The sequence below is a fragment of the Eubalaena glacialis genome, chromosome 10, assembly GCF_028564815.1.
Source record: "Eubalaena glacialis isolate mEubGla1 chromosome 10, mEubGla1.1.hap2.+ XY, whole genome shotgun sequence".
NCBI classification, from domain to species: Eukaryota; Metazoa; Chordata; class Mammalia; order Artiodactyla; family Balaenidae; genus Eubalaena; species Eubalaena glacialis.
Genome location: NC_083725.1, coordinates 122,669,907 through 122,683,323, shown reverse-complemented (window position 1 = coordinate 122,683,323; position 13,417 = coordinate 122,669,907). Strand labels below are relative to the sequence as shown.

General features: G+C 44.7%; 1 long non-coding RNA gene across 1 annotated transcript; it reads right to left on the bottom strand.

The window, feature by feature from the left end:
- Positions 1-628: 628 nt before the first annotated feature.
- Positions 629-13,174, bottom strand: LOC133100081 (uncharacterized). Its single transcript, XR_009702384.1, has 3 exons — positions 13,066-13,174; positions 9,953-10,098; positions 629-686 (listed from the first exon to the last, which is right to left on the bottom strand). It is a non-coding gene; the product is annotated as an uncharacterized LOC133100081 (long non-coding RNA).
- Positions 13,175-13,417: the final 243 nt, after the last annotated feature.

The window sequence follows — 13,417 nt, the reverse complement described above, 5'->3', positions numbered from 1 at the left end:
TTTTATCTTTCCCCACATCCTTCAAGGAACAGGGTGATGACCGCTCTGGCTACTTCTTGCTGAAATGGGGTGCAGTCCTGCCTAAATCTAGGGAAATGGATACCAAGTTAGAAACATTTGAGTTCCAAGTCCTGTACCTGAGACTCGTATGATTAAGATCTCAGTCCCTTGGTCCCCCATTTTGGTGCAACCAATCCAGTTAAAATAGGAGGAGTAACAACTGAAATTTTAATAGTAAAAATAGATCTCATTCCCTTAGGAATTCAGGAGAATAAGTCTGAAACCTGGTCTGGAACTGGCACTTCAGAGAGACTTCACAGCCAGTTGTCTAATTCTACCTAAGTAGGTTTTAACTTCTGATGTAGTATTGATGTATCCATAACAGGAGCTATTGACCACTACACATATGTCTCATCTTTCTATTAGTATCTGATCTAACGTCATTGTTTGAAATTTAATCGTTAAGAGAGGAGTCCTTGAAAACGTACGGTTGCAGCTACCAGCAGACATTGTTTTGAGAATGGCTAGTGGCATCCTGAGTCTGATATAGCTCAGAAATTCAATTTCAACAATACAGGAACGCGGGGACTTACCTGGTGGTTCAGTGGTTAAGACTTCGCCTTCCAACGCAGGGGGTGCCGGTTTGATCCCTGGGCAGGAAGCTAAGATCCCACATGCCTCGTGGCCTAAAAACCAAAACATGAAACAGAAACAATATTGTAACAAATTCAATAGACTTAAAAAATGGTCCACATCCAAAAAAAAAACTTAAAAACAAAAAAAAAAATACAGGAATGCATCTAAATCACATCTACAATGGTCACAGGTTTATCTTGGATGTCTGAACCATAGTTACTTTTTGACTGTCAAATGCATTCCCCTCCTCAATGCCAAAGCAGATGTACAATTCATATCCAAAAGGCCAAAAAACAGGCCACTTTGGTCAGTAAAATTTAAGTTAAACCATGTAGAAGCCAGAGTGACTTCCTCACACCTCAATACGTGAAGAGTTTTTTTCCCTTTTGATTACAAGTCTTTCAATAGAAAGCACTGATGATCAAAATGTCAATCCGTCAGTGCCAGAATGATTCAGCTGTTTGGCCCAGGTGTAGATCATGTCCCTCAGTGCTAGGCCTCCTTTATATTTGACTAGTTAATCCACATGGGGGGAATACTGATCAGGTATCGTGAACATGCTCAGAGGTATGTTAATGAGAAAACGCTTTATATAGGCCATACATTTTATTATTCATACCCAATTGTCACACAAGCATTGTACATGTGCTTTTAGCAGTAGACCTAAAGCAAACAGTGATACATCATGAGTAATTACGTTCTGATAACTTCACTAGGTAATTTTCCTTTCCTCTTAAACATCAGGGCAAAATGAAGCCAACACAGTAACTTTCATAAATACACACTTCAATACAGAGGTGTCATTTACCCAATTGCTCCAAGTCCTAAGTAGCTTCAGGTGAAGGACTTCCCTTTGTCTGGGAAACACAGATCAAAGCCAGTAACAAAAAAACAAAAACATTATAACCACATTCACCAGTTCACTCAGTAACCAATCCTTTTGTTAACTTTTTATGAAGCCATCCGATTCTCCATTAAGATTTTTCATTTCTCACCCAGTTTGGCATTATGATATGAAATTTATCAGAGACCTGTACTTGCCAAAAGGTCCTTCACATAGATCTTCTTGAAGATGGAGCAGTTTTGCAAAGTGTTAGAGCACAACAGTTAACTATCTATAAATCACATAAAGACTTAAAAGGTCACGGTTAAACATTTGATCACAATGTAAATGACAAAAGAAACCATTATTGCTGTTACATACAACATTTTAAAATAACTAGAATTATGACTGATAAAATTTTACCAGGACATACTAGATTTTTAGGAATTCCATGTAATATAACATACTAATCAAACATTTCTCTCTGAGATGGCTCAAGGGCCTTCTAAAGCATCTCAAAGTTAGCTGGAGGTCAAAAGAACTGTTAGAATTGGCCAAACAACACTTATTCACTGAACCAAAGTAAAGAGATTTCAAACAAAAATACAGATCACAGACACACGCAAAGAAACTCACAAGCTATCCACAATCAAAAGCAGCATTCCAAGAAAACTTTGGAGGGAGAAACCAAATCCAGGCTTGCCCTAACCCACTTCCAACAAAATCCATCTTAGAAAATCCCGGTCATGCAAAGCTCTTTCCTCAGTGTTCCCTTTTCACACATGTTCATCACTTCTGTATCCATCTTATGTTGCCCCTTAGTTTTTTCCGCATTCAGACACAAGCAGCTCTAGTACAAAGTGACTTTCTCTTTGTACCATCAGCCTGTTACCTAGCTGCTCACTTTCTTTATTACGTAGCTTCATAAATGCTTGAACATATAGAACTTCTTTTGTCTTTCTCTTCCTGTGACAAAAGAACTAGCTGAAGGATAGTATAGTCATTCAGGCTACCATTCAAAGACCACCTTTCTGCATTTTTCAAGAATGTATCCATACACTGGCCAAACAAAATTACAATAGAATTTCATTCTTTTCTTAGTTTTAGGTTTACAACTATAGGTTGACCAGTCTGCCAGGATTTTGCCCATTGGCTATCAGATGGAACTGAAGAAGAAGCACTTCTTATGTTTGAACCACAGAACACTCAAATGCGGACTAAGAACAAAACAAAATCCTGACCACCAACGGAAGCCTCAAACCAAAGGAACCAGAAACCAAACAGAAACCAAAAACCAAACAGCACAAGACTCAAATCAGCTTCCAAGTCTCAACTTAGCCTGTGACCTCTGTCCAAGTGGTACACCTTCCAAATGAGATTTCCTGGAATGAAAAGTCACCCAAATGGGAACCAAGGTTCCCCCAAATGTACAGGGCTAAAAGGACCTCAGACTGCATGCCAGCGGAGTTACCACACGCTGGCTGAGGTGCTGCAACGTCCCAAATGCTATTTTTCTGGTTCCCCAAAATAATCCCTTGGAGTAGCACATTCGGGGCAGTCCAGGCAGGAGGAAGAGAGGAATGTCCTCAAGGCAAAGACAGCCTCGGCAGCTGCTAGGGTGGTCGCTCTTCCACCATCTACTCCTGCCCCAGAGTTCTAACTGCTGGGACGACTGGGGCTCGGCCTTTCCAGGCAAGGGTCCCACGTGGTCTGGCCTCTAAAGGAATTCTCCAACCCTACACTTTCTCGAAAGAGGCTGGCATGGAGAAAATCTCAGTGTCCAATCAAGTCAGGGGACCCACAGGGGCCATCCCCAAGTCAGCCCCACATTGGGTACTAAATTTGATGTCGAAAACTCGACCTCTGTGCACCAGTGCCAAATCGAATCTCAGAGAGAGAGGTTTGGAGGAAGTAGAAAAGAATACCTTTACTGCTTTGGCAGCCAAAGGGGGACACAGAAAACTCGTGCCCTCAAAAACCGTGCGTCCCAATGCAGGAGGATCTGGTGAGGAGTTTTACAGAAATGGTTTAAGGACACAGTTGATCCTAAGGATTAGTGTGTGCACAGGGCCTTAACTCACTTTAATCTGGCCTCAGATGGTCTCTTGATGAGCTTCTCTGGAATGAAGAACACTAAAACCTTCTATTTTGTGGGGGTTTTAGGTTGGTAAAGAGCCCAAAGATACTCTTACGTGTATCCCTTGAGGCAAAACCAGGATCCTGCCCCAAGGCTGCACTATTGTTTCTTGACTCTTCCTCCCTTGTCTCTGCATCCCCTCCCTTCCCTGATTAGCAACTATTCGAATCTGCCCTTTGGAACTCAGGGAAGGTCCTGGAGTCTCAAGCCTAACTAAGGCCCTGACACTACTCCTAACTCAGTCCCTGACACTGTACCTAACAAAGGCTCTGATGCAAATCCTAACTCAGGCCCTGACACTGTCTCTAACTAAGGCCCTGCTGCCATCAGTATTTAAGTCCTGACATTATCCTGAGCTAATACCCTGACCCTGATCTTACCAAGGTCCTGAAACTGTCCCAAACTAAGCCCCTGACGCTGTTCCTAAGTGAGACCCTGAGGCTGTCCCTAACAGAGGCCCTGATAATGTCTTTAACGAAGACCCTAAGGCTGATCCTACAGAGGCCCTTATGCTGCTCCTAGGTCATGCCCTGACACTGTCACTCACTCAGGCCCTAAAGATAGGCCTCACTTAGGCCCTGTTGCCGTACCTTAGTTAGGCTCTGACGCTGTCCCTACATAAAACCTTGACACTGGTCCTGATTAAGGCCCTGACGCTGGTCCTAACTAAGGCCCTGATGCTCTCAATAACTAAGGTCTTCACGCTATCCCTAGCTCATATCCTGACACTACCACTGGCCTGGAACCTGACTCTGTCCCGAACTAATGTCCTGCCTCTTATCTTCACTGAAGCCCTAATGCTCTCCCTAACTAAGGCCCAGACTAGTCCTAACTAAGGCCCTGACACTGTCTCTAACTAAGGCCCGGAAACTGTCCCTAATATAGGCCCTGCTGCCGGCAATAAATAAAATCCGGACACTATCCGGAGCTAATATCCTGACCCATTTCTAACCAAGGTCCTGACACTGTCCCTAAGAAAGCCCTGTCGCTGTCCCTAAGTGAAGACCTGAGGCTGTGCCTAACTCAGACCCTGAAGCTATGCCTAACTGAGGCCTTGACGCTGTGACTAACTCAGGCCCTGATCATGTCTTTAACTAAGACCCTAATGCTGATGCAACAAAGGCCGTGATGCTGCTCCTACATCATGCCCTGACAGTGTCCCCAGCTAAGGGCCTGACGCTAGGCCTCACTCAGGCCCTGTCGCTCTCCCAGAGTCAGGCACTGATGCTGTCCCTACCTGAAGCCCTGACACTGGTCCTAAATAAGGCCCTGATACTGTAACTAAGCTCTTGACACCATCCCTAGGTCATTTCCTGACACGATCCCTAAACTTTACCCTAACCCTGTCCCTAGCAAATGTCCTGCCTCTTATGCTAACTAAAGCCCTTATGCTGTGACTACCTCAGGCCCTGAATTTAGTCCCAAGGCCGTGACACTGTCCCTAACTCAGGCCCTGACACTGTACCTAACAGAGGTCCAGATGCTAGTACTAACTAAGGCCTTGACACTGTCCCTAACTAAGGCCCTGCTGCCATCAATATCTAATGTCCTGACACTATCCTGAGTTAATTTCCGGACCCATCTCTTACCAAGGTCCTGAAACTGTCCCTAAGTAAGCCCTGACGCAGTCCCTAAGTGAGGCCCTGAGGCTGTCCCTAACAGAGGCCCTGATAATGTCTTTAACAAAGCCCCTGAGGCTGATCCTACCAAGGCCCTTATGCTGCTCCTAAGTCATGCCCTGATACTATCCCTAGCTAAGGCCCTGACGCTAGGCCTCACTCAAGCCCTGTCGCTCTCCCTAAGTCCGGCTCTGACGCTGTCCCTACCTGAAGCCCTGACACTGGTCCTAAATTAGGTCCTGATGCCCTAAGTAACTAAGGTCTTGACACTATCCCTAGGTCATGTCCTGACACGATCCCTAGACCTTAACCTAACCTTGTCTTTAACTAATGTCGAGCTTCTTATGCTAAATAAATCCTTGATGCTGTTCCTAACTAAGGCCCTGAAATTAGTCCCGAGGCCGTGACCCTGGCCCTAACTGAGGCCTGGAGGCTCATCCTAACTCAGGCCCTGACACTGTCCCTAACTAAGGCCCTGACACTACACCTAACTCAGTCCCTGACACTGTACCTTACAAAGGCTCTGATGCTACTCCTAACTCAGTCCCTGACACTGTACCTAACAAAGGCTCTGATGCTAGTCCTAAGTCAGGCTGAGACACTGTCTCTAAGGCCCTGCTGCCGTCAACATCTAAAGTCCTGACATTATCCTGAGCTAATACCCTGACCCATGTCTTACCAAGGTCCTGAAACTGTCCCAAAGTAAGCCCTGACACTGTCCCTAAGTGAGGCCCTGAGAATGTCTTTAACGAAGACCCTAATGCTGATCCTACAGAGGCCCTTATACTGCTCCTAAGTCATGCCCTGACACTGTCCCTAACTCAGGCCCTAAAGATAGGCCTCACTTAGGCCCTGTTGCCGTACCTTAGTTAGGCTCTGACGCTGTCCCTACATCAAGCCCTGACACTGGTCCTAACTAAGGCCCTGATGCTCTCAATAACTAAGGCCTTCACGCTATCCCTAGCTCATTTCCTGACACTTTCCCTGGCCTTGAACCTGACTGTGTCTGGAGCTAATGTCCTGCTTCTTATCCTAACTGAAACCCTAATGCTCTCGATAACTAAGGCCCTGACTAGTCCTAACTAAGGCCCTGACACTGTCCCTAACTAAGGCCCGGAATCTATCTCTAATATAGGCCCTGCTGCCGGCAATAACTAAAACCCTGACACTATCCTGAGCTAACATCCTGACCCATCTCTAACCAAGGTCCTGACACCGTCCCTAAGAATGCCCTGTCGCTGTCCCTAACTCAGGCCCTCAAACTATCCCTAACTGAGGCCTTGACACTGTGACTAACTCAGGCCCTGATCATGTCTTTAATACCCTAATGCTTATCCAGCCAAGGCCCTGATGCTGCTACTAAGTCATGACCTGTCAGGGTCCCCAGCTAAGGGCCTGACGCTAGGCCTCACTCAGGCCCTGTCGCTCTCCCTAAGTCAGCCTCTGATGCTGGCCCTACCTGAAGCCCTGACACTGGTTCTAAATAAGGCCCTGATACTCTCAGTAACTAAGGTCTTGACACTATCCCTAGCTCATTTCCTGACACTATCCCTAGACCTTAACCTGACCCTGTCCCTAGCAAATGTCGTGCCTCTTATGCTAACTAAAGCTCTGGTGCTGTCCCTAACTAAGGCCCTGAAATTAGTCCCGAGGCCATGACCCTGTCCCTAACTGAGGCCTGGAGGCTGTCCTTAACAAAGGCCCTCAACTTATCTTTAACTGAGGCCATGACACTCTCCCTCACTAAGGATTGAGGCTGTCTCTATCTAAGGTCCTGAGTCTGTCTTTAACTAATGGCCTCATTCTTTCCCTAACAAAGGCCCTGACACAGTCCCTAACTAAGGCCCTGACACGGTCCCTAATAACATGAGCTGTCCCTCATTAATGCCCTGATGCGGCCCATAAATGATGTACTGAAGATGGCACTAAGGTCCAGACGATGTCACTAATGACCCAAAATGTCTCTTACTACGGCTCTCAAATTACCTCTAACTGAGGCCCTAAAGATGTCCATAACTAAGTCCCTGACACTATCTCTAACTAAGACCCTCAAGTTATCTTTAACTGAGGCCGTGACAATGTCCCTAACGAAGAACTTGACACTGTGTCTAACTAAGGCCCTGAGTCTGTCTTTACCTAACGGCCTCACTCTTTCCCCAACTACTCCCTGACGCTGCCCCTAACCAAGGCCCTGACGGTGTGCCTAATTGCCTGAGCTGTCTTTCACTAATACCCTGACCCTGTCCATAACTAACGCCCTGATGATGTCCCTAACGAACAGCCTGAAGTGTCTCTTACTAAGGTCCTCAAGTTTTCTCTGAGGCCCTGACACTCTCCCTAATTAAGGCCTTGACACTGTCTTTAAGTAATGGCCTGATGCAGTTCCTACCTGAGATGCTGATGCTCTCACTGACCCTGAAGTCTCTACCTGAGAAGCTGACACTGTCTGTAACTGATTTCCTGACTTTTTCCTTAACTAACATCCTAATTTTGCCCCTAAATAACACCCTGACACTGGTCCTAACTACGGCCCTGATGCTGAACCTATCTAAGGCCCTGACGATGTCCCTAATAGACTTAGATGTCCCTCACTGTGGTCCTGATCCTGTCCATTACTAAGGTCCTGAATATGTGCCTAAGTACGTCTCTGACCCTGTCCTAAGGCCCTGACCCTCTTCCTAACTAAGGGCCTTGACGCTGTCTCTACAGAAGGCCCTGACACTGCCCCTAAATAACGGCCTGACACTGGTCCCAAGTATGGACCTGATCCTGTCCATAACTAAGCCCCTGAAGATGTCCCTCATTAAGTCTCTGACACTGCCCTTAATAAGCCCCTGACACTGTCCCTAGCTAATGGCCTAAGCTATAACTTACAAAGTCCCTAACACTATCCCCAAGATGCTGACACCCTCCCTAACTTAGGCTTTGATGCTGCCGCTTAGTGCCTAAGCGGTGACAAAATAACACCCTGATTCTATTACTAAGGCCCTGAATATATCCCTAAGAAAGTCTCTGAAGTGTCCCTAACTAACGGCCTAAACTGTCTCTTACTAAGGCCCTCACGTTATCTCTGAGGGCCTGACAACACTGTCCCTAACTAAGGCCCTGTTGCTGGCCTTAACTAATGTCCTGATGCTGAACCTGAGGCCCTGATGCTCTTCCTAACTAAGGCCTTGATGCCGATTCTACCTGAGGCCCTAAAACTGTCTGTAACTAATGACCTGACTCTTTCCCTAACTAACACCCTAATTTTGTCCCTCATTAATGCCCTGACACTGGTCGACACTACAGCCCTGATGCTGACCCAATCTAAGGCCTTGACGATGTCCCTAATAGCCTTAGATTTCCCTCACTGTTGGCCTGACCCTGTCCCTCACCAAGGCCCTGACCTCTTCTTAACTAAGGCTGTGATGATGTCTCTACCTGAGGCACTGACACTGTCTATAATAACGGCCGACTCTTTCCCTAACACCCTGATGCTGTCCCTAATAGCCTCATGTATCTCTCAATAACGCCCTGATCCTGTTCATAACTAAGGCCCTGAATATGTCCCTAAGTATGTCTCTGACGCTGTCCTTAACTAAGGCCCTGATGCTCTCTCTACCTAAGGCACTGACACTATCTATAATAATGGCCTGACTCTTTCCCTAACTAACACCCTGATGCTATCCCTAATTGAGGCCCTGAAGATGTCCCTAATACCCTTAGGTATTCCTCTGTATCACCCTGATCCTGTCCATAACTAAGGCCCTGAATATGTCCCTAGGTAAGTCTCTGACGCTGTCCCTAACTAAGGCCCTGATGCTGTCTCTACCTCAGAATCTGACATTCTAATGTCCTGACTCTCCCTAACTAACATCCTGACGTTGCCCCTAAGTGAGGCCCCGACACTCTTCTTAACTAAGGACTTGCCACTGTCCCTACCTAAAACCCTAACACTGTCTGTAACTAATGACCTGACTCTTTCCCTAACTAACACCCTAGTTTTGGCGCTAACTAACACCCTGACACTGGTTCTAATTATGGCCATGATGCTGGCTCGAAGGCCCTGAAGATATCCCTAAGTAACAGCCTGAACTGTGTCTAACTAAGGCTCTCACGTTATCTCTAACTGAAGCACTGACACTGTCCCTAACTTAGGCCCTGACGCTGTTCCTTATAGTCTAAGCTGTCACTAAATAATGCCCTGATCCTGTCCATAACTAAGGCTCTGAATATGTCCCTAAGTACATCTCTGACGATGTCCCTAACAGCCTGAACTCTCTTCAAGTTATCTCTGAGGCTCTGACACTGGCCCTTCCTAAGGCCTCACCCCGGGGTTGTCCCAGGCTGCTGGGCAGTTTTCTCTTGTCCGCATCTCTAGCCAGCTGCCTGCCATTGGCCACTCTAAGATTCTGCGATGCAGTGGTCCCACGTGGGATGTGCCTGTGTAGGCTCACCTGCGGGAGGAGAGTCATGGCCTCTCCGCCCTCCAGGGGACTGTGGCTCAGGGTAGGAATCTCTCAGCCAGTGTCTGGACACAGGGTTCTGTGTCCTTGTTTGTTGTAAATCCCTTGGAGTTACCTCTAACATTTTTTAAATGGATCTCCCCCTCAGCATATTTATGATTTAAATTATTTACCACATTAAAATTCAGGAATGACATTATTAGAATGAGCAGGAAGACACAGGATCCCCCCCCCCCCACAAATGATCTATTACTTGGAGGATTTAAAATTCTAATGAGAAAACACTCACTCTCCTCACCCTCTTGGGCGTCAGCACAAGGCGGGAATCAGCTGCATTCTTCATTTATCCCTCTGATTTTCCAGAACCTTTCCTTCAAGGAGAAATCTCTGGGCTCTGCGGGAACTGTGAGTGGTGACCATCAGGTAAATCTGAGACTGAAAAGCAAGAGGAAAAGAGAGAGGGGAGGAGATGAGGATTGGTGATGGGGAGAAGCAGGGGCATCCACGTTCATTCTCAGGCTGAGAGTCTGGGTTAATCTCCAATGAAGCTAAGGACCACCAGGAGCTGGCCCCACCGGCCTTGTCACCTGGTGTGGGGATTGGGGACAGCCAAACCACCATGGCCACTCTCAGAGAAATAAAGAAGGTGGGAGGGCACCCCTGAGAGTCAGGTTGAAAATGGTCATGCTGTGAAATAATAAGATGCCCTTTTCAGAAAAGTGAAGATGGTTCTCTTGGTTCTCAAAGACTTGCAAATACTCTGTGTCCTTCTGGAGGCATGCTGAAGCCTTCAGCCTTTGAGGGCAGTAATGGGAGTGCATCTGGGCTCAAGACCGTCCAGCACTCACTCCTTGAGGGTGCAGAGGATGACCAGTGTCCACCCCTCGGGTGCTGTGGGGCCTGAGATCCCCTGATCACCAAGGACGGGAGGGGCCGCACAGACACTCCACTGGGCCACCGGGGGCTTGGCTGGTGGGCTACAGTCCTTTATCAGATACATGGTTTGCAAACATCTTGTGCCATTTTGGATGGTGGATTATCTTATTCCTTGCTCCTTTTATACACAACTGTTTTTCATTTTGAGGAAGTCCAATTCATCTATCTTGTCTTTTGTTGCTTGTGCTTTTGGTAGCAGATCTAAGAAATCATGACTAAATCCAAGGTCATGAAGATTTACTCTCATGTTTTCTTCTACGAGTTTTATAACTTTGGTTCTTGCATCTAGGCCTTTGGTCCATTTTGCGTTGATTTTTGTATACGGGGTGAGGGGAGGTAAGGGTCCAAGTTTCTTCTGCATGTGGGTATCCAGTCGTTCCAGAACCTGTGCTAACTGTTTGGGAGAAAATACGCGCAAATGATGCGACCAACAAGGGCCTCATTCTAAAATATACAAACAGCTCATACAACTCAAGTAAGAAAAAAAATCAAAAAATAGGCAGAAGGTCTAAATAGACATTTCTGCAAAGACATACAGATGGCCAATAGGCACATGAAAAGATGCTCCACGTCGCTAATTATTAGAGAATGCAAATCAAAACTACAGTGAGTTATCACCTCATAGTGATCAGAATGGCCATCATTAAAATGTCTAGAAATAAATGCTCGAGGGGGTGTGAAGAAAAGGGAACCCTCCTACACTACTGGTGGGAATGTAAATTGATGCAGCCGCTATGGAAAACAGTATGGAGGTTCCTCAAAAACTAAAAATAGAATTACCATATGAACCAGCAATCCCACTCCTGGGCACATATCCAGACAAAACTATAATTTGAAAAGATACATGCACCCCAGCATTCACAGCAGCACTATTCACAATAGCCAAGACATGGAAGCAACCTGAATGTCCCTCAACAGATGAATGGATATAGAAGATATGATACATATATACAATGGAATATTACTCAGCCATAAAACAGAATGAAATAACGCCATCTGCAGCTACATGGATGGACCTAGAGATTATCATACAAAGTGAAGTAAGTCAGACAGAGAATGACAAATACCATATGATATCACTTATATGTGGATTATAAAATGAGACCCAAATGAGCCTATCTACAGAACAAAAACAGACTCTCAAATATAGAAAACAGACTTGTGGTTGTCAAGGGGAAGACAGGGGAGAGGGATGGATTGGGAGTTTGGGATTAGTAGATGCAAATTATTATATATAGGATGGATAAACAAGGTCTTACTGTACAGCATAGGGAACTGTATTCAATACCCTGTAATAAACCATAAAGGAAAAGAATATGAAAAATATGTATATATGTATGTATGTATATATGTATATATGAATCACTTTGCTGTACAGTAGAAATTAACACAACATTGTAGGTCAACTATACTTCAGTATCAATTAGTTTGAAGGCACTTTTATAAATTAGGCCTTATTTCTCTTGTCCTTTCACCCTGGGACAAATGTATAACAGAAACTAACCTGGATTACTCCGGGATGAACTCATATCACACAGAACTTTAATTGTTGAACAAACCATGAATATCAGTTACACCATGGGATGTCCTCATCCAATATGAAGTTTGTATACCTTGTATCAAGCCTGCAGAATCCACTAAATTTGGAAATTCAAACTGAAATGAAGCCACCTATCCCATGACTTCTCCACAACTAGTTATACAACATCAATTGGAAACCATATACAATCAAATGAATGCAGACAGAAACAACTATAGCCTTCCTTTTTTTTCCTTTTAGATAAAGACAGTATTTAAGGTGATGTCTTGGGCCGTTTCAGGGTGTTACTCAATTTCCTGGGTATCTGCCATGCACACAGGAGGTACACATGTTAGTTAACTTGTTTGTGCAACTATATGAAGGTAGTTAATACCACAAAACTGTATACGTAAAGTGAATTAAATGCTAAAGTCATGTTTTGTATTTTTAATGACAAAGAAAAAAAAAGTGTAGCGCTGATATTTGTTACAAAAATGAACATTAAAAACATTCTTAGTGAAAAAAGCCATACAGAAAAGGCCACCTAGATCCCATACTCATCTTGTCTGCTTTAAATCCATCAAGGTTGTCCAAATGAGGGGGAAACTCAGTAATGGTTCCAGAAAAAGAAAACTGGATCAGGATCGAAAAAGACATTTTCATACAGTTGGGACAGCAGGTGAAAGTTGAAGTGGGGCTGAGTATTAAATTATAATGTGGACACCAGGATTTCCTCATTTAGGGGTTATGTGCTGGTTCCTTGGGCAAAACACACTGAGCATTTTGTGTGAAGTGGCGAATGTGAGTACTTTTTGCCATTACTGCAACTTTTCTGTACATTTTAAATTACTGGAAAGTAAATTACTTTTCTAGACAACCATGTCAGTATCATGCCAGAAAATCAGATAAGACAGACATCAAATTTTGTTATAGAGGCCAAGACTCACCCAGACCAAGTTCAACCAAAGTTGTGATACTTATTTCCCTTGTAGGAGTCCGCATGGTATTAAGAGGCACCGTGGGAAGAGTATATTAGTAGCTACCATGTCTTGGGTCCTGTGGATTACCTGGGGTGCAGTAGAAACAGTGAGATTTTAGTATTGCAATTTTTCACATTACTTCAAAAAATATGTTAAAAAATAAATTCAGTAAAGTTGCAAAATATGGAATCAATATACACAAATCAGTTTTGTTTCTATACGCTAATAATGAACCACCAGCAAGAAAAATTAAGAAAACAATCCCATTTACAATTCCATCAAAAAGAACAAACTATTTAGCAATAAATTTAACCAAGGA